Here is a 22,146-nt window from a genome sequence, read left to right on the forward strand (position 1 = left end):
ATCTTGTAGCAGGAAGAGAATTTGGAGTTATCTAGTTCAATCTTTCGCCTCCCCACCACATTGTTATTATTCAGATGGTTTCTTTGAATAGAGGATAGTTGAAGTGACTCACCCAAGATAACACTGCAGACAGAGAAAAAAATGCTTATTTTTTACTACTATGTTGTAGTTTAGTTGAATTGAAGGTAAATTGGGTAGCTTACAAAACATTATCCAAACCACCCTCTTGTTTGGGGAAGGGGTAGGTGGTACAAATGAAATCCCACGTAATTCCCACTTTGTAGATAAGAAAAACTAACATTTATATAACACTATCTGCCAGGCAGTCTGCTAGATGCTTTACAAATATTATTTCATTTGATCCTCACAACAACCCTGGGAGAGAGGTGCTATTATTTTGCCTATTTTTTTGAAAAATTCACACAAGGAAAGTACTCACATGGAGGTCAAAAGAAGCAATTCAAGGACACTCTCAAGGTCTCTCTGAAGAACTCTGGAATCCATTGTGAGATATGGGAGACTGGCAAAGGACCTTCCAATATGGTGCGATCAAAGAAGGCACTGTGATCTTTGAGCAAAGCAGAATTGCAGTAGCTCAATGGAAATGTGAGATGCATAAATTTAGAGACATCTCCTTCCAAATGTTCATGTGGATTATTGGTACCCAATCTGTGGTAGAGCCATCTGAGCTCACATGAGTTTGATCAGCCACAACTGAGCACACAGTACCTTGACTCCAATAGTAAAGTCATTTCGGTCCTCTTTGAGAGTGAAGGACAACAATCACCAACAGATGAGGAAAGTGAGGTTAAAGAGAGGTGAAGTGACCTATCCAGGGTCATAATTTAGTAAGTATATGAAACTGGTTTTGAACTCAGGTCTCTTGAATCTATCCACTGTGTCACAAGGAAATCTAAGGTGGTCAATGACTATCTAAATGTAGTGCTGATGTCAAGTACATTATTTCTTCTAGTGCATCACACAGCAACTCTTCCAATTCTTAGCCCACAGACCAGAATTCTTTCCATCTGATTGTAACTCTAGTGCTACTGAACTGAGTCTTTTTAATTTCATGTAGAAGCCCTACCAATTTCCATGTTCTAGGTTCTGTCCATTCTTACCTCCCAATATTGTTTCATAGAATTACAAGATCAGTAATCTAGAGTTAGAAGGGAACTTAGAGACCATTTAGTCTGACCTTTCCATTTTACAAGGAAGACATAGAAGCCTAAGAGAAGTGACTTGCCCAAGGTCACCAGGCTGTAAAGTGACTGAACTAGAATTTGAATTTGGATCCAAGGACTCCAAATTGAGTACTCACTCTTTCTATTATAATGTACTCTGAACCCTAATTCTTTAGATTATTGACATTTCTAAAAGAAGGATATTCACTGGTTAGAGTCAGCTGAGTGGCACAATGAATAGAGCATGGGATTTGGAATCAGGAATAATCTTCATGCATTTCAATCTGGCCTCAGTACTAACTAATTAAATACACTGGGAAACTCACTTCACCCTATTTACCTCAGTTTCCTCATATGTCAAATGATTTGGAGAAGGAAATGACCACATAGGTAATGGTCAGCATCTTTGCCAAGAAAACCCCAAATGGAGTCACAAAGAGATATCACTGAAAAGTGACTGAACAACAACAAAATCAGTGGTATACTGAATAGCAAATGAGAAAGATTTCAAGCAGCCTAAGGTCTATTAGACTGGAAGAGAGTTGGAGTAGAAGGGCATTTTGATGACATCCTCTGGTCCCATCCTCTCTATTTGTGCAAATGGGCACTGCTGAGTTGACCCAAGAGCTGACCAGAAGCAGCCTCTCAAATCTGGCTCCCCAGATCGGTTCTTTTTATCATACTTTCCCATTTTAATTAATGGTGTCAGGGGACTGGATTAGGAGGCAGAAAAACCTGAGTTCAAGAGTCTGCACTGCCTTTTACTGGTTGTATGATCACAAACTAGTCATTTTCTTTCAGTTTACTTACTAGTAATCAAAGGACACTGTGTTGGGAGATCACTAGAGTCTCTCTTAGCTTATAATATTCTCTGTTATTGTTTTGACAACCTCAACTGAAGAGAATGCTTCTTACTTGGGGAGGTGTTTTCTTATTTACTTAAAAGCTCATGTAGTTGGAAAGTTCTTCTTATCATCCACCTGATTGTACTAAATAGCATTTCAGTCAGAATTTGGGGAAATTTGTGAGAGGGAGGGGATGAGGAGCAAGCCTGTAGACTGAACAGTGATGTGGATTTTCAAATTCTAAGCTTAGTAACCACCAACAGAAGCAAACATTCAAATAAATAAACAAAAGGAGATCATAAATAAACTCCAAATTACCATGTTGTAGAGGCAATAAAATCCTGAATTTTGAGGCAGAAGATGAAATCACACAATCTCAGGCTTGAAAGGGATCTAGGAGATCATAGAATCCAAAACTTAAATGAATCAGAATCCCTGAGTTTGAATCCTAGCTGTACAATGTGCTATTTATGTGGGAAAACATTTTTCTTCTCTGGGCCTCAGTTTCCTTAAATATAAAGCAGCAATGTTTGACTTCATCTCTGTGTTGTGAGGGGTTTGATTCAGGAGGAACCCTTGGTATTGGAACTAAATGAGATATTTATGGGTCATTCAACAGTTAACAAGATGGTTTCACTTAGCCTTAGAGAACAAGAGAAAGGAGATAAAGATATAGCACTTAACTAAGATAGAACCATCCTCCCTCATTTTCTAACAGAAAGTTAAGAGTCAGTAGGAAACAGTGAGTTTACTGGTCTTGGTATAAGCACCAAGTCTAAAGAGCCCCACATCCATGTACCTAGGCCTTTTTATTCCTTTAGGTGACCAGTAAGCTGGATCAACATCTATTTGATTAGAGTCTTTGCACCATGGACCAATTCCATTTTGGGTACTTGGTCTTTTAGGGGGAATAAAACTAAGCTAAACTATGGGTAACTACATGGCCCAAAGCAGAGAGCACTGGTCTTGAAATCAGGAAGATCCTTCTTCCTGAGTTCAAATTTAGTGGCAGACATTTACTAGCTATGTGACCCTAGGCAATCCTATTTGCCTTAGTTTCCTCACTTATAAAATGAACTGGAGAAGGAAATGGCAAGAGGTACTAATATGATTAAACACCAAGAGGTATGAGGTGGTGATGGAGAGGAAGAAGTCTGGCAGGTATTGATCCTATTACAATTGAATAGCCACCTTCATCCCCTCATCTTCCTCACTCTCATCATCATTATGCTCTTTACATTCATCTTTGTTATCCTTTTCTTTATCCTCAATGGATCATATGATCACAGAATTTATTCTGGGGTAGACTTCAAAAGTTATCTAGTTCAACTTATCAAACAGAAACTAAGCCCAGAGAGGTTAAATTAGGATTCAAACTTGGTTTCTCTTATTTAAGAGTCAGGGCTACCTGACTACCATGCTGTCTCCATTCTCCTCCTCCTCCTCCTCCTCATCATCATCATCACTATCATCTCCTTCTTGCCCCCATCATAGTCTTTCAGAAAAACATCTGGCATTTTCATTGGATCCACAAAGCCCAAAGCCCAAAGTTTGATTCTTGGGATCAAAACTTCCAGGTGACTGATGAAATGACTGAAATTCATTTCCAGTCTTAAGGAGGAAGAGGAGAATACTTTCAATATCAGTCCAATGGATTTTTTTTAGGTTTTTTTTAAGGCAAATGGGGTTAAGTGGCTTGCCCAAGGCCACACAGCTAGGTAATTATTAAGTGTCTGAGACCGGATTTGAACCCAGGTACTCCTGACTCCAAGGCCGGTGCTTTATCCACAGTCCAATGGATTTTAACTTAGTTGGAGTTCAATGAGCTCGAGATAGGAAATTGCAAAGCATATATGTGATGGCTTATATCTTTCCCAGTTCTGGAACCCAGAATTTTTCCCATGCTCTCAGGAATATTAGAGGATTCATAAGATCTAGAACTTAAAAGAAACCTCAAAGCTTGTCTAAATATGACCCTTCCTATTTATCTCTGAACCTTGGTCTCGATAGTCTGATCTCCTCTTTTAACCAGAAATTGGATTCTAGCCTGTGGGACTTTGTATCATCTGCCTTTATCTTAACCAGTTGATTCCTTGGATCACTATGAATTTCCAGACATCTCTAAGTTAAGAAGCTTCCCTCCATCACTTTACAGAGAAAGAAAATGAAAGCTGGGGAGGCAAAAACACTTGCTTAAGCCACATAGGTGATAGGTGCCAGAGATGGAATTTCCATCAGTCAATCTATAGATAAACATTTATTAAACACCTACTATGTACTAAGTGGTATACTATAGTGTCATTTGACATAAAAGCCAGCATGGCACACTTTTGAGCAGGAATAGGCCTCCAAAGATCATCCTGTCTGTTCTCCACTCATCTGAATGTCAACCCACAGGAGGATCTGAGGATTCTCTGGATTTCCATCCAAGAAATGAAGGCAATAGGAATTAGGTAGTATGGTGGGATGGAATGAGAGAGCACCAGCTTTGGAGTCAGATGACCTAAGTCAGACCCAACTCTATCACTTACTACCCAGGTAATCTTTGCTAGTCATTCCCTTCTCTGAACCTCAGTTTCCTTTGCTATAAAATAAGATTGGCTTACATGATCCTTGGGATTTCTTTCACTTTTGTCTTATGAATGAATAAATGTTTGCACATTTTATGAGAACCTATTGTTTGCAAAATATGGCCCTTCCTATTTATCTCTGAACCTTGGTCCCTATAGTCTGATCTCCTCTTTTTTTTTTTAGGTTGTTTTTTTTTTTGGCCAGGCAAATGGGGTTGAGTGGCTTGCCCAAGGCCACACAGCTAGGTAATTATTAAGTGTCTGAGACCAAATTTGAACCCAGGTACTCCTGACTCCAAGGCTGGTGCTTTATCCACTATGCCACCTAGCCGCCCCTGATCTCCTCTTTTAACCAGAAATTGGACTCTCATCTGTGGGGCTTTGTATCATCTGCCTTTATCTTAACCAGTTGATTCCTCAGATCACTATGAATTTCCAGACTTCTCCAAGTTAAGATGCTTCTCTCCATCCCCCTGCCTTTACAATTCTACCTACAACTCCCAATCCTGTGTCATTTTCCCTTTGAAGTAAGCAATTGTCTTGCTTACTTGTCTCTGTATCCTCAGAGCTTAGAAAAGTACCTGACACCTAATAAGCACTAATGAATGCCTCTTATTTGTTCATTCATTCAAGTACTGTGTTAACTGCTTTAAAAGATTCATACAATTACCCATTTCTCCTGGTTCCTATTCCAAATAAGGCCCTGCCTTCACAGAATTCTCTTCTTAAAGGAAGAAGTAACAAGATTAGGTAAAAATTTTCTAGTACTTTATACAGTGATCTCATTTAACCTTCCCAATATAGAGTAAGCATTGTAAGTGCTGCTATCCTTATTGGACATTGAAGGAAATTTAGAGAGATTAACTGATCTCTCCCATGGCCATATAGTCAATTCACACTGGAGGTAAATATAGATCCTCCAAATAACCTGATACCAAGTCTAGCATTTCCCCCCACCTTACTGAGCAGCTAAATGGTGTGGTGGATAGAGCACTGGATTTGATATCAGGAAGACAGGAATTCTAATTGGACCTCAGACATTGGACACTTCCTAGCTGTGTGACCTTGGGCAAGTCACTTAACTTTGCCTTGTATCCAGATCCATCACCAGTTGTCCTGGTTCATATCTGACCACTGGACCCAGATGGCTCTGGAGCAGAAAGCGAGGCTGGTGACTTAACACAGCATCCCCTCACTCAAATCCATTTCATGTAACCTCCTTGATAGCATGGTCTTCTTTGAGAATGAAGAACAAAACATCAACAACTGAGTTAATCCCATATCTATACAAAATGTCAAACCATTCAAAAGACTGCCAAAAATAAATCTACAGTCTGACTCTCATCTACCTTTCCAGGTTCATTTCACAGTATCCCTTCCATGTGCTCTCTCCTAGTGGCCCACTACACCGCAATCCATTCCTCTTATACAGAAGACCAATTCTCACATTCATATTTTGCAAAATTATGCAAATATCCAATTTTGCAAAATTGTCCCCCTGTCTAATCTATATGTTCTCCAGACCTCTGCATTAAAGAATCCCTAATTTTCTTCAAAGCTCAACCTCCTACAGGAAGTCTTCCTTGATCATCCCATTGTTTCTTTCTTCAAGTCAACTTGGATTATTTTGCAGAAAGGATTTAGTGTAGGTTTAAACTTTAATGGATTAAAAGCAGCTTATTCAATAGCACTCTAATTTGTACTTACTTATCTGTGTGCATCCCTTTTGATTCACAGTAGAAGATAAACTCTTTGAGCAAAAGAGTTCATTTGTCCTTGTATCCCTAGTACCTAGTATGAAATAGGCACTTAATACTTGAATTTGTTGAATTGGGTTGAATTGAATCAAGGTATCTCTAAACAGTATGAGTTTAGAGTAAAAACTGAGATATAGACAGGAAGCATTAAGGATGGTTAGCATGAGGAGAATTCATGATCAGGAAATGAATTCTGGAGGAGGTAGTGCTTTGGTTGGGCTTTAAAGAATGGGAAAGATTTGAAATGGGCTAGCTGGAGGAAGGTGTGTGTTTATATTCAGCAATAATTCAGTTTTCTTTTGAGAATAGGAAAGTGGGGCAGGATGGAGAGTGAAAGGTACAGGATGGAACTCTGTAGTCTTTTGGACTATCCATTATATTCTGCTGTAGGCAATGGCCAGGTTCTACTTTGTGGCAGGGATGAGGAAGGCTTGGAAAAGAATCACACTCATTCTCCTCTGAGCAATTTCATCTCTCTGATCACATGGGAAGGATGTGGAGAGGTTGAGGTCAGAGTCTCCTTACCCCAGTAAAGAGAACAAGGTGATGACATATCTGAATGAGACTTTAGGAACCATCTCTAACCCCCTCATTTTAGAGATAAGGAAACTGAGACCCATAGGATTAAGGGACTTACCAAGGTCACATAGGCAGTGACAGAGTCAAGATTTGAATTCCGGATCACTGATTCCAATACCAGTGTTCATTCCAATATACCACACTGAAGTTTCAAGACCATCCAATGAACACCAAGATATATATATATATAGGAGCTCAGAGATTCACAGACTGTCCAAATGAAAAGAAAGCTTCCTTCAAAATTTCCTTAAGTGTTAACTCCTACACAAGCATGTTGTATTCCCTGAAGAAGTTCAGTTCCTGAGAGAAGGGACTATTTTATTTGTATCTTTATATTTTTAATTCCTAAAAATGCCTCACACATAGTAGATGTTTAATAAATGTTTATTGATCGAACCTGAAAACATAAAAGGTCAGAATTTCAAGAGCACTTAGAACTTAAAATGTTAGATCCATGAATGACTTTAGAAATGAAAAAGACCTTAGAATATGATGCTAGAAATAAGCCCCTAAAACACAGAATGTTGGAATTGTGAGGGAACTTAGAGCACAGAATGTGAGAACTGGGAGGAGATTTAGAACACAGAATGGTCAGAATTGGAAGGTCTCTTAAAACACAGAATGTCACAGTGACTTAGAACATAGAATGTCAGAGCTGAAAGGGCTTTAGAACACAGGATGTCAGAGTAGTGGGGACCTTAGAACACAGAATGATCAGAGGTTGGAGGGACCTTAGAACATAGAAGTAACATCTGGGAGGGACTTTGAGCTCAGAGTGTTAGAGTACTGGGGGCCTTAGAACACAGAATGGCAGAGTTGAGAACACAGAATGTCAGTGCTAGGAGGGGGCTTTAGGACAGGGAATGGCAGAGTCAGAAGGGACATTAGAGAACACCTTGTTCAACTCCTTCCCTTTATAGATAAAAAAATTAATACCAGAAAAGCAAAATAATATCTCCATGTCACAGAGTGAGTTAATGGCAGAGCTTCTGACTCCCACTTCTACCATTTTCTGAATTAATATTTGGTGTGGGGAATGGGAGGCAGTTGGAGTTATTAAGTAACATGGAGTCATTCAGGAAAGAGACATTTCCTTTCATTTTATTGAGAGGATATAACATGTCCATATTTAAATAAATACAAGTTAAAAAATAGGAGATGGAAATGGGGAAAGCTTTGGTTATCAAAGTGACAGCCTTGGGCTGCTCCTCGAAAAATGGGAAGAGTCAATGAAAACAGAAATAGTTCTGCTGGAATTTTGGAAGCCATCTAGCAGAAAAGATTTCAAGTCCATTTGAGAACTCGAGAGAGAATTCCGGTCTCCAAGGAATTTGGCTGCCAGAATGGCAGCATTTTTTCATTCCTTCTTTACACTTTGGAGTTATAAAATCACACTTCTTCCCCCTTCCCTAAGCCCCACATTGCCTATAAACAAACATCACGATATCCTAAGATAAATGGAAATCATAAATTTCCCAGCTTTTGGACTCAGACAAAAAGGGAGGGGACTATGAAAAGGCAGGCTTCAGCAAGACCCAGACCACACCAACTAAGTTCTCTGGTCATGATCAATATGTTGCTTCAAAGTGCCTTTTAAATTACTGTCAGAGCCAAGATGGCATATTTATGTACACACATGCTTAGAGGTGACACGAGGGAGAAATGCAATTCCTATTATGAAATCATAATGCGCATTTATCTTCAGGAATAACGTGTAGAAATGTTGGCGTGAGAAAAGTTGAAAAGCAATCTGTCTATAAATAAAGGCTGCAGACATGGAGGCATTTTAAGGAGCGGGGAAGTTTTAGTGAGATCTCCTCCTCCGGAAATATCACCCAAGGGATCTTGTTCAAACTCTGGCTCCTGGGAAGATGACATTTGGAAGTCCAACAGACTCTTTGGTGTTATCCAAAGCAAAGGAGATAGATCTTTGCTTTTCTGACAAGGGACAAGGGAGGCATTGGGACCTGGCCAGGGCTTTAGAGCCAACACATGCAGTAAATCTGGTTCTCCCCTGGCAGATTTCTGGGGGTGCCTGGAGATTCTTGGAAAAGGGATCATAGGGTGTTGGCAAAAAGCAGTGGTTAGCTCAGCTACTGCATTGAGCAGTAGCATTTACTGTCTCTGGTAAGTATAACTGAGGATAAGTGAAGATGATGAAGCACAAGAAAAAAGACTAAGCATATAGAATTGACCTTTGACATTTTCTAATCTAAATCCTTCATAAAAAAAAACTAACAAGTTAGAGAAACCAAGGACCTAAAAGAGTTTTAAGGCTCTTTGTTGATTTAAGGCTCTTTTTTTTTCCCCTTTGGAGGTAAGGATCTTTAATTTCATGAATTAAAGGAAGAGTTTTCTTCACTAACACAGTTCTGGTAACTCAATCATATAGTATTTTGAGAATTGTCTGGGGCATGACCCCCAGAAACACTGATCTCCTTCAAAGTCCAGTTCAAGTGCCACCTTCTTCATATGTTCTCTTCCAGTCACCCAAGTGCTACTACCTTCCCATTCGAGGCTAGGAAATATTTGATTTCTATATGCTTTGCAGCGATCTATTTAATCTGCATGTTGTCTTCCCAGTTGAAATGCAGGCTCCTTGATTGTAGGGATTGTTTCAATTTCATCTCTATATTCTTAGTGATTATTCAGTGGTGGGTATATAGTCAGTGCTTAATAAATGCTCATTGGTCCATTGCAACTTATTTTTTAAGAATTGGCTAGGGACAGTGGATCCAAGATGGTGGTGTGAAGGCAGCATTTCCTGGGAACTCCTTCCCCCCAAAACTCCAAAAGTTGTCAAATTATGACTCTACCCAAAATTTAGAGGGGCAGAACCCACAGAAAGACTGAGTGATACATTTTCCCAGTCCAAGGTAACTTAGAAACTCTGCAGAAAAGGTTTGTTTCATCAGGGCCAGGAGTTGGAAAAAAGCCCCAGCTGCAGCCCAGCCCAGCCCAGCCCAGCCTAGCCCAGCCCAGGGATCACCAGGAACAGCTTGAAGGGGAGGTGAGAGAACTCTGCTACACCAGAATGAGTTTGGAGTAAGGAGCACCACCACAGAACTTGCAGCAAGAATCGGGAGAAACCAGTCTGCTTCTCCAGAGCACAGCCCCCAGATGGTAAGGGGGTCAGGGGAGATGGCAGAAATCTCTTTTCTCTCCCAGGGGCAGGACTTCGCTGTTTACCTACACTCAGATCCAGCTTGCAATATGGTCTTCCATACTAAGATAGCAGGGACTCTCCTCACAGTTCCAGGGCAGAGGGGAGTGCCTGTGGTCATCTACATATCAAAGCACAGGCAAGAGAGCATAAGACCTTGGGGGAGTAAAGGTCCCAGTGGGGTGTCCCCCCCAAAAATCTAAAGGCTTGGAAAATCTTTAAATTAGTCTTGGGCTGAGAAAACAAGTAAATAACAGAAAAAGAAGAATCTGACCATAGAAAATTACTTTAGTCCCATGGAGGATCAAAACACATACTCAGATGATGACAAAATTGAAGCTTCCATATCCAAAACCTCCAAGAGAAATAGAAAATGGGCTCAGACTATGGATGAGCTCAAAAAAAGACTTTGAAAAGCAATTAAGGGAGGTGGAGGAAAATTGGGAGGAGAAATGAGAGTAATGGAGAAAAAATCATGAAAACCAAATCAGCAGTTTGATGAAAGAAATACAAAAAAAAATACTGAAGAAAATAATATGTTAAAAACCAGTTTAGGCCAAATGGAAAAAGTGGGAGGAACAGAGTGGAGGTACAGCTAGTAACAGCAACTGAGGGAAAAATATTGAAGCAATTTTTCTGGTGGACTTACGATAAAGAAGGCAATTCACCCCAGAGACAGAGCCATTGGAATCTGAACACAGACTTAAGTACATTCTCACTCTCTCTCTCTCTCTCTCTCTCTCTCTCTCTCTCTCTCTCACTATTCTTGAGGTTTATTATCTTTTTTTGGGGGGAGGGGGTTATGTTTACACTTATAACAAAATTATTATAATAATATAAAATGAATAAACCAAAATCACACTTAAAAAAGAAAATTAGCTTAGTATATAATTGAAAAATAATCAAATAGGTAAATAATAAAAAATACATAAGTACTACAAAAAAGAATTGTCTAGGGCATGGAAAAGTTAAATTCAATCAATTTAATTCAATAAGTGTCGACTGTTTGTCAAGCATCAGGGGACACAAAGAGAGTGAATTGTCTATTGTCACATGGCTAATGTATGTCAGAAGCAGGCCCTCAACTTAGGTCCCCCTGATTCTTTTCAGTAGACCTTGTTGTTTCTTTATCTCTTGCTTTGAGGTCTGCAAAGAATTTGACCTACATTATTTCTTGTGTTCCCCTCAGAAACTGGGAGGGAAATATTGCGACTATGATCACCATTTTACAGATGAGAACATTGAGTCCCAGAGAGGTCAAGTGATAACCAAAGTGACTAAAGTCATCTAGCTAGTAGATGTGGGAGATTGACCCAACTGTCTCCCAGTTCCAAATCCTGTACTCTCCTCTCCTGGGAAGACTCAATAACAATCATCCCTGATTGATCTAGTTCATTTGGGATTCATGCTTCCATAGTAACTGTGGCTGGTTGGTCCATCAGCCTGATCACAGATGGGGGCTCAGAGAACTTGCAATAGGTAGGTATGCCAGCAGTACAGTGGTGCAATTTATTTTGGAAGTGATAGGAAAAACTTTCACAGTTATGAAAGTTGAATTTTTTAATCCCCTCTCTCACTCCCATTTTAAAACAAAAAAGTGTTAAGACCCTTCTTCAAGTCCACCCAAGAAAACTAGGTGTTATCAGTGAGGTAACTTTTATTGAACCTTAGGACACCAAGTCATCACCTCTCAGTCTCTGTACCCAAGACCTTTGGAAGTACAAAATACAGTTTAATATATAAGATTCTCCCCAGAATACACAAAACAGAGGGACACAAAGATTACCAGGTTTTCCACTCAAGAAATATGTGAGAACTCTTGCCTTCTGAGTCTTTGTGCTGAAAGAACACCCCCAAGAGAGGCAGGAGCTCTCTGCTTTTAGTTACTGTGTGGAGGAACCCCTAAAGAGTGAGAACACCACTGAATCATTGTTACAATATTGGGTTCCACTGCCTGACTTCCCTCCCATTGTGATCTCATGAAGAAGTGGTCATTGCTGGTTATCCCTGAATTGTATGAATAGAAGTTCTGGTGTAATAATCAAAAATTCCAATAGCAATGGTTGACTTTCCTGCTTATCTGGGAGTTAACCTGGAGTTACAGAATGAGTCAATGAACTAAAGCCAGAACAACCAAGTGGAAAAAATGCCAGATTGGAGGTAAAATTCTGAGACAAGAACCTCAGTTCATCTCTAGTTCTTTCTCTGTCTCTCTGTCTGTCTCTGTCTCCGTCTCCATCTCTGTCACTCTCTCTCTCTCTCTCTCTCTCTCTCTCTGTCTCACACACATACACACACACACACACACACACACACACACACACACACACACACACACACAATCTTTAACTTTTTCTCTGTCTCTGACCCTCTCTGTCCCTGTGTTTCCTTGTCTGTCCATCCATCTCTATTTATATGTTCCTTTTCTGTCTCTATTTTTTTTTGTCTTATTGTTCCTGTCTCTCTGCCTCTCTCTTTGTCTCTACCTCTGTCTCTTTCTCACAGGTTCTCTCTATTTCTGACTTTGTCTCTATTCTGTTTCTTTCTCTCTGTTTCTTCTTCTGCCTATCTGTCTCTGTCTCTGTCTCTGTCTCTCTCTCCCTCCCTCCCTCCCTCCTCTCCTATTCTCTTTCCCTTTCTCTCTATCCTCAGTTGGATATAGGCCACACTGCTCTAATTTTATCTCTTCTCTGCTCTTCCCCATCCTATAACTCCAACCACATAGAAAAACACAGTAAATTTAGATATCAAATAATTAAATTCTGACTAGTTTTATTTTATACACACTTCTTAAGACTTTGATCTGTGGGTTTTTAAAGTAGAACTTGGATATTATTTTCCCTTTGTAAATAAAGACAACAAGGATCTTTGTGGGTGTGAAAATATCCTCCACCGACCTGTCTATAACTTAGTAGACATTTTTTGAGCCTCATGGATGTTGCCAATACTCACGCAGCAAGAATCAGGAGTGGGCTTACTAGACTCTGTTGCTTTTCTTGTGAATACAGTCTAACATCCAATTTTATGGACTAAAATATCAGAGTGTCTGGAATAGAAGGTATCCAGTTTGGGGAAAGTAGTAGACATGGAGAAATTCTGATGGTTAAGGGGCAGGTGTGAAAATTCTCTGAACCCTAGGAACAAAGTAAATTTATGATCCAAGGAAATTTAAGTGACTTAAGTATGACACTGAATTAGAGGACAAAGATCAGGAAAAGCAATAAGGAGTGAAAACCAGAAGACCAGGAGAAGGGTTCTCTTGGATAAATTCCTGGGAGCAACTGGTTCCCTGGGAAGTTGATATGGCTCTTTGAAACTTAAGGTTTAAGGCTTTATCCTGCACTAAGCTACTGAGAGTCCCCAGTGGGTCTCACATTTCCCTACATATCTGTTTTTAGCCTCTTTCCCTGGTATATTTGTCTGGAAATCTTCCCCCCCCCCTTTCTTTCCCTAATCTACTGGACTTGTAGTTAGGTGATTGAATTCATCTCATCTCAGACATTTACTACCCATGTGAACTTGGTCAAGTCACTTCCTCCTCCACATTTGTTTCTTCACTTGTAGAATGAGGTTGCATTAGATAATGCTTAAGTTTCCTAGTAACTCTACATCTATGTGTTGCTGTTATTTTCCTTTGTATTCTTTGGGATGAAGCTAATAAGATCTGACATTTAGTAGCATTTTGAAAGTATAGATAATGCTTTGAATGCATTATCTTATTTAAGTTTCACAACAGTTCTGTGAGGTAGGTGCCAGAGCATGGTTAGCTCCATTTGGAAAAGGCAGAAAATTAGCCTGAGAGAAATTTGGTAAGTTGCCAATGGTCACAAGGCTAGTAAGTGTCAGAGGCAAAAATGAAACCTGCATTTTCTTGACTCTAAGTCCAGAACCTTGCTTACTATAAAATACCCAAGGCTATGGTTCTGATAGCTATGAGTGGTCAGCGATTATAAAATATTTCTGTCCCCTAACCATTGGCTGTACCCCTATGTTATACCTACAGCTCTCAGATTTGTTTCAAGGATAATGGGGAAGTGTCTCTGATAATCATCTTATCAGAGATTCATTCTAGTCTGACTCAAGATGACCTTTTCATAAGAGATGAGAAAGCTGTGTGAGAAGGCTGATAATTAAGATATCACATTAGATGTTCATAAGATGGGGAAATGTAGAGATCCCATAACTACCTTCTCAGGTACTAATACACCACACCCTTTCTAAACTCTACAGACTGACCCTGATCTGAGTTGCTGTCTGAAAACAGCACAAGGCTCTGTAAGAGTATCCAATCTAGTAAAATCAGCTGTTTAGTTCCATTGCTTCTCTTTTTGCTCAAATCTTCCAATCACATGTTGTCTCTTTATGTCTATATAGTGGCTAAACCATGTATGAAAGTATCAGCAGGCAGCACTGGTTCAAGGGTATTAGCTGCACCTCTTTTCCTGTCTATGGTACTGACAACCTTAACGCATTTCATGGACAGAATAATTACTTACAACAAGGAAAAGTACCATTAAAGGGTAAGATTGGATGGTTCAGTACAACCAATCCTTGCTACTTGAGAAATAATTTGATGTTTGTGGCTTGCTTATTGTATGTTTGAAGTTCCAAATGCACCATAAAATAATTATATATTACATTTGAAAAAGTATATTTCCATTGTCAGAGCAAACTCATACACATTATCTTGTTTGATCCTTTAAAAATTGTCAGAAATATAGGACATGTTTTATTATCCTGTTTTACAGATGAGGGAACTGAGGCTCAAGGAAATGAAATGACATTTAAAGATTCTAAAGTTTGATGAAATCCAATGGCGTCTACCTTCCTGTCATCTTCGTCCCTTGGTGACCTTTGTCAGGGCTTAGAAGAAAACGTGAGGCTAAATCCAAAACCCAGTTAGTAGCCCCTGCTGTATGAAGTCTCATATGCTTTTTCCATCAGCCTTTCTAATCCTCTGCTCTCTTAGAAGCGGAGGCTCGTCAGGAGCCAATTAACTTAGCAGCCCCAAGTTTCAAGTTTGACTTGAGAGAAACGATCTGAACCGCTGAGTAGAGCCTTCCTTCTTTGCTCACATCTACCCTCCCTCCCTAACCAGTGAGAATTAACCTTTTCCAGGGATATTTTAGAAAGAATATGGGAAAGTCATCCATCCATTTTTTCCCCAAGATAAAATAGACATGGGGGCTCCTGATGTCCAGAATTTTTCTGTTAAATTAGATAATGATATGTCTCCTGGTAAGGATAGGATGATCAGGTAAACCTGGGGTAACCAGGACTTTGACCAATGGCTAAAAATTTAGAGGGCACTACAAGCACCATTCTAAGGATGCTTTCTCCTTTTTCTATTATTATTCACATTTTACTGAGGCAGAAAAAGGTGAATTGATGTGTGTGGGGTTACATATTTAAGTTTCTGAGGCTAGATTTGAATTGATATCTTCCTGACTCCAAATGACCTATTCACCACACTGCCTGGATGAACTTCTGTGTTCTTAATTTCTTGTAACCATCCTGCAGGATGGGGAAACCTCTTGTAATCATGCTATAAGATAAGGTAAAATAATTCACCTAAGGCCTTACCACGAGTTATCAGTGGAGCTAGACCTAGCATTCAAATATCAATTACCAGACCAGCAATGTTTTCTATGTCTTCTCTGGCTTTGATATGGTTTGATTCTTTAAAGCCTCATGATAGATGGTGGTGCTAAAATGAAGGGAGCCCTGGAATTAGAGGATCTGGGTTCATATCTTAACCTCTTATCATATCTTATCTCTGCTGCTTCCTACATTGAGGAAGACACAACATTCTGGAGATCAGTTTCTTCTTTCGTAAAATGAGAGGAGTTCAACTAGATGACCTCTATAGTCCCTATGATGAATGGAGAGAGAGAGAGAGAGAGCTCTCTGTTCTCTGATTTTGTTGTCATGTCATGTTTGTGGTGTTGTGAATTCTGTGCTCCAGTCAAGCAATCCTGCATCCCTACCTTTTGACCACTCCAGCCTTACAAACACAACTCAACAATTTGTTCACTAGTGCCCCTGAAGAGCCATTTCCCAGTTCTCTCCTGGCCCCCAAAAATGGAAAATCAAAAACATTTCCCATGTAACTTCAATGAGATGCCACCAAGACCCTTATTTCTCTGGAGTCTTACTTCTGCAGCTAAATGGCACAGTTGGTAGAGTGCTAGCCCTGAAGTCAGGAGGATCTGAGTTCAAATCTGATCTCAAAAACTTACTAGTTACGTGACCTTGGACAAGTTGCCTAATCTTGATTTCCTCGCTACTAGGGCTATCTCAAATCATACCAATTCATATTTGGTCACTGGATTCAGATTTCTCTGGAGAGAAAGGGAGGCTAGTGATTTAGCATAGCACCTCCTCATTCAAATCTAATTCACATGCTTGTCATGGCATCACCTCTCTAATGCAATGGTCATCTTAGAAAATGAAGGCCAAACATTATTATACCACAGTCTATGAAGATCTGGTCTCCCTCACTCCAGCCTGAAGTTAAGGAAGAAAAGAGAGGAAGGGAAACGTAATAATTGGTTGATTAAGTTAAGTGAGCAGAGTTAAGGCCAGGGCTAATAATGGACTTGCCTTGCATCTTCTCCAGCTACTGGCCAGATGTTTGGTGGTCTTTTGACACCAACATTTGTAGTTTGGACTTTCTCAAGAGGGAGAATGTGGAGGGGGGGGTCATGTAATAGAAGAATCCAATATTTAGAACTAGAAAGAATCTTGGAAAATGTATTTTTATCTCATCAGTTACCATAGGTTCGATTGTTATTTTTATGTAGATGACTCCCAGATCTATATATTAAGCCCTCCTCTTTCTTCTAAGCTCACCAATTGTCTGCTGAACACTTCTACCTAAATATTCAGCAGGCAAAAAAGAAATTCATTATCTCCTGCCTCCCCACTCTTCCTCGCAAATTGCCTTCTTACACCAAGGGCATTACTATTTGTCTCACATTCACAATCAAGATTCATTCTTGCCTCTTCCCTACCCAGTTAGGAGGCCTAATTGATAGACCGCTGGTCCTGTTATCAGGAATATTGGAGTTCAAATACAGTACCTAATGCTGACTCACTATATGTTTTTGGATAAATCACTTAATGGCTATCTACCTCAGTTTCTCCAATTGTAAAAATAGAAATAAAAATATTGTATCTCAGGGTTGTGATAAGAATCCAATAAGATAATATTTATAAAGCATCACAACATAGTGTCTGGCACATAGAGGATGTTTAACAAATGCTTACTCTGCCTAGCCATCCAGTTGTACGCTTAGAATACAAGCTCCTAGAAGGAACTTTACTTTTTTTGTTGTTTTCCTTATGTCCCTTGTCCTATAGTAAGTATTTAATAAATATTTGTTGAATATATTTCAGTATTAACCTGTGCCATTGTGGAAGAGATCAGATCTGAAGAAGCATCAATATCAAGGTTCCCAACAGAGAGGACCAGGGGAGGGAATCCAGAGACCTAACCAACTAGTATCCTGAATAGCTATGACTATGATACTAACAGCCTTTGGGACAATGACATCCTGAAACCTGAAGGAAAAGAAAAGAAACCTGTCAGCATTATAGAGAAATGGAGAGATAGGTACTGTGACAAAAGCAGAGTGGGAAGGGCAGTGGAAAAGAGGAAACTAGAGGAACAGAATAAGAACAGAGAAGTCAAAAGGTTTTGGGGGGAAAGAGGAGGAAACCCACATAGACACATGTTATAAAGGGATGGTAGATCTAATTAGAACAAAGTTAATTTGTCTGGATCTAAGGAAAGGCCCATTCTTTCATAAAATCTTAGCAATGGGAGGGTGCTTAGGACACAGAATGTCCAGACTCTTGATTCACAGTGGCTAGGCAAGATCTGACCACTGTTAAGCTACAAACTCTTTGCAGCCCACTATCTGAACATTCCTCTCCTATCTCCCATTCCCCTGGTCCTGAGCAACAAGAAAGACTTGTTCTGATGAATTCCAGACTAGGAAAGGTATTAGGAATCATTAAATCCAACTCTTATTTTATAAGTGAGAAGACCTGACCTCTAGCACCTTAAATCACCTACAAAATTAGAGACAGAGGCAAGGGCAGACTCTAGATCTCTTGACTCCTAGTTCAGGGGTGTTTCTCCCCAGCTCTCTGTCTCTGCGGGGTTCCCTGTGGTTAGGGTCTTGGGCTATATAGGAAGCAGGATTCCTGGCCTTATTCCCCTTGGATGAGTTATTTCTTGGAGATTCTAGGTTCTAATACATTCCATGAAGATACAGGAAAGATTATAAGAAGAAATAAAAATGAGCTGAGGATGATGTGTGAGGGGAGAGGGAAGAAGGTTACCCAGTAACACAGGTTAGGTGGATGATGAAGTGTTATGATCCAGAGGAGAGGAACCACTAGGTTTCTCCATCTCTCCTGGGGATGGAATGAAAAGACAGGAAATCAACTGCATATGAGGGATTTAGGCTGGAGGTGGCAATCAATCAACTAACCAATATTTATGGAGTGCTGGTTCTGTGCAAAGCACTGGGCTAGCTGCTAGCTCTTTGACTCCACTGGCAGTTATCAGGAATAGGCTTCCAGCCTTAGGAATGTGAGCTGCCTGAAAAGCTCAGTAACTTCACAGCATCCCCAGGTATGGTAGATGGATGAATGGAGGGAATGCTGCATAGACCTATTCAAGAAAAGGATCTTTCATGCTCCCTCCCATTCTCTTTGCCCCTAATATCAATAATTAACCTGCACTCTAGTCCCTAGTTCTGCTCTCCCAAGCTCCCCTATCACCTTTCCTCTCCATCATCTGGCCTCATCTTCTAACAGTTTCATCCAGTCTTACCACCTACAAGTTCAATCCAAAGTCATCTTTGGAAGATGTGGCCAGATGTCCACTTTTGGGATTCCACAGGGTTCCTCATCTATAAAATGATGATACTAGATTGGAATCTTCCTTTCTATGTGTGTTAAACATCATCTCCCTTCCCTTCATGTGCTCTACATTCCAGCCAAATCGACTTTCTTGTTGTTCCTAACATGTGATATTCAATCTCCCATCTCTGCACACTGAGCTTGGAATATTCTCTTTCTTGGAAGTCCTAGCTTCCTTCAAAGTTCTGCTCAGCTGCCACCTCCTATATAATCCTTTCCTGAATTTTTCAGAAATTATCTATTTTTTATTTACTTATATGTGTTCTAAGGTTCATAGATTTAGACCTGGAACTAGTCTACCTTATGACCCTCCCTCATTTCAAAGATGATGAAATTAGGCCCCAGAGAGGACTTGATCAAGGACACATAGAGAGAAGTCACAAAGTTAGAATTTGAACTTGGGTCCTTTGACTCTGTAATACCAAATGTTTTATACTGTGCCACACTGCTTTTTCTGTTGTTTCTTTCCTTTGATACAATGCACATTACCTGAAGGCTTGAAATGTTTCATTTTTGTCTTTATCTCCCAGACCTTAAAACACAGTAGGTGTTTAATAAATGCTGGTTGATAACTGAATCTTAGCAGAAGTGATTCCCGAAGTCTCTTCCAGTTCTAACAGTCCAAGCTTTCCCATTCTTTGTTCTAAAGTCCCTTCCAGCTGTGACAATGTATGATTCTCTCCCATACCAATCTGTCAATGGGGCTATCTCAGTTCCTATTAGTTCCATTTGGTTTTGCAGGGCCTCGATTTCTTTTCAAAAAGAAACCCTGCCAGGGTCCCTGAGGCCTCCCAACCCAATTTCTCCTGCAGCTGGTCATGGGTACTTAGCTCTCTCTTATTTATTTCCTGGAGTCTGTTATTAATTTTATTATGAAGATTACTTTTATGACAGAGATTACTTTATGGCTGTGTATTTGCTGTTTGTAGCACCAGCTAAAAGCCTGCTGAGGCCTCCCCTCTTAAAAGCAGGCTCAGGCTGTTTTATGATCCTGAAGTACTGGCCCCTTCATAGTTGCCCCAGGTGGTTTTGAGTAGAACAATTCAAAGGTGTGGTGCTTTTCCTCAGCTAAAAGTTTTCTGTAATTCTTTCTTCAGTGTCTCTTAGTCCCTCAGCAACTTCACACACACACACACACACACACACACACACACACACACACACACACACACACACACAAACCCCCCCCAAGCTTTGGATGAGCAACTACTCCGAAATCATAGAATAAAAAAAAAATCTGGAGTTAAAAGGATCTTCAGAGTCCAAGTCCAGCTCTCTCATTTTACAGATGAAGAAAATGAGGCTTAACAGCATAAAACAGCTCGCCCAAGGTCACTAGTAGTTGGAGGAACAAGTTGAGTCTTCTGACTCTGGAATCAATCGGTTTTTCTTTATACATAACAACTTAACCCAAAGCTTGAGAAGTCAGGACTTAGTGAAAAGAGAGCTGCAGATTATAGACTTGTGTTTAATTGAAATGACCATGTTTCCTGTAGGTTTTTTAATTATACTTAAAAATAAGTCCTGATATGAGGAAAAAGATCCAGGAAGGAGGTGGTCTTTCTATCTCTGCGTTGAATAGGACTGTACCTAGGAAAGACTTTTTTGGTGTTAGATATGATTATGTAAACTATCTATTAATATTTACTTATGCTCCAGGAACCGTGTTGGAGACAATAGGTGTGTAAGAAGGCAGGAAGAGAAGGAAGCTCTACCTTGTGGATCCTTTCCAATCAGAAAAGAGCAGCAGAAGACAGAACCAGAAAGTTCTCAGACCTCTTAGAGATGGATCCTGTTTGCTTTGGAGAGAATTGGGGCAAACATCTTTCCCCCACCCCTGAAAAAAGAAGACATGACAAATGACCCTTACATAAACCTGGCTACAGGAAAAATCTGAGTTAGATATTGGAAAGAACTTTCTGACTGCCAGGTTAAGGAATCTGCAGCATTGGTGATAGTGCAGTGGAACACTGAGGTTGGAACCTTAAGTCATTGATATGAGCTGTGTTACCTTGAGCCAGTCATCAAACTTCTCTGGATTTTAGTTTCCTCAGCAGTCAAAGGAACAAATGGATTTAGATGATTCTTTCAAGTCCCTTTGAGCCCTTAGAGTCTATGATAAAAAGAGCTTTCCCACTGTTGACATTTTCTTATAAGGTCTCTCAGCACCAAAATACTATGTTCTTAGAACCCTCCCAGATCAAATGTTGTGAATTTTAAGATCCCTCTGAGTTCTAACATTCCACACTCTCAGAACTCTCCAAGATCAAACATTCTGGATTTTAAGGCCCAGCTTAGTTCCATCATTCCACACTCTTAGAACCCTTCAAGAGCAACCATTTTAGATTTTAGGAAACCCTTTCAGTTCTAACATTCCACACTCTCAGAACCCCTTCAAGATGAAACATTCTGGATTTTAAGGTCCCTCTGAGTTCTGATTCCACACTCTCAGAACCCTTCAAGATTAAACGTTTTGGATTTCAGAGTCCCTTTCGGTTCTAATATTCCATACAGAACCCTCCAAGATCAAACATTCTGGAGTTTAAGGTCCCCCCCCTGCGATAACACCCTGTACTTTCGGGTCCCTCTTAGCCTTGACATTCGCTTTAGAGACATTCCGGGAGACAGTGGAGCCGGGACCCCAAAGGGCTGCGGCCCCCTGGCGGCAGCGGGAGGAACTGGCTGCATGTCTACCGTCCCCCGCAGCAGAAGCGCGGCTCGCCTCCCGCTGCCCCCTGGACCCCTGGCCCGGGGTGCCACCCTCCACCCCGCCCCCTCCCCACCCCTTCCCCCTTCCCCCGCCCCCACCCAGCCCCCCGCGCCCTTAATAATCCCTGATGCGGCTCGCTCCCCCTCTCCCCCGCTCCCCGCCCCGTCCCTTCTCTCTCTGTCTCGGTCTGTCTGTGTCTGTCTGTCTCTGTCTCTCTGTCTCTCTCTGTGTGTCTGTGTGTCTGTCTGTCTCTGTCTGTCTCTCTGTCTCTCTCTTCCCCCCTCCTTCCCCTCTCTCCCCCCTTCTTTCTCTCTCCCTGTCTCTCTCTGCCTCTTTCTGTCTCTCTCCCTCCCTTTCTCTTTCTCTCCCCCTCCCTCTCCCCCTCCCTCTCCTCCTCTCCCTCT

At 40.6% G+C, this 22,146-nt stretch overlaps 1 long non-coding RNA gene across 1 annotated transcript; it reads left to right on the forward strand.

Moving 5' to 3' along the window:
* Window positions 1-12,113: 12,113 nt before the first annotated feature.
* LOC141491216 (uncharacterized) lies at window positions 12,114-21,230 on the forward strand. Its single transcript, XR_012469531.1, has 3 exons — window positions 12,114-12,258; window positions 17,497-17,713; window positions 20,692-21,230. It is a non-coding gene; the product is annotated as an uncharacterized LOC141491216 (long non-coding RNA).
* Window positions 21,231-22,146: the final 916 nt, after the last annotated feature.

Source organism: Macrotis lagotis, chromosome 1 (genome assembly GCF_037893015.1).
Source record: "Macrotis lagotis isolate mMagLag1 chromosome 1, bilby.v1.9.chrom.fasta, whole genome shotgun sequence".
Lineage (NCBI taxonomy): Eukaryota > Metazoa > Chordata > Mammalia > Peramelemorphia > Peramelidae > Macrotis > Macrotis lagotis.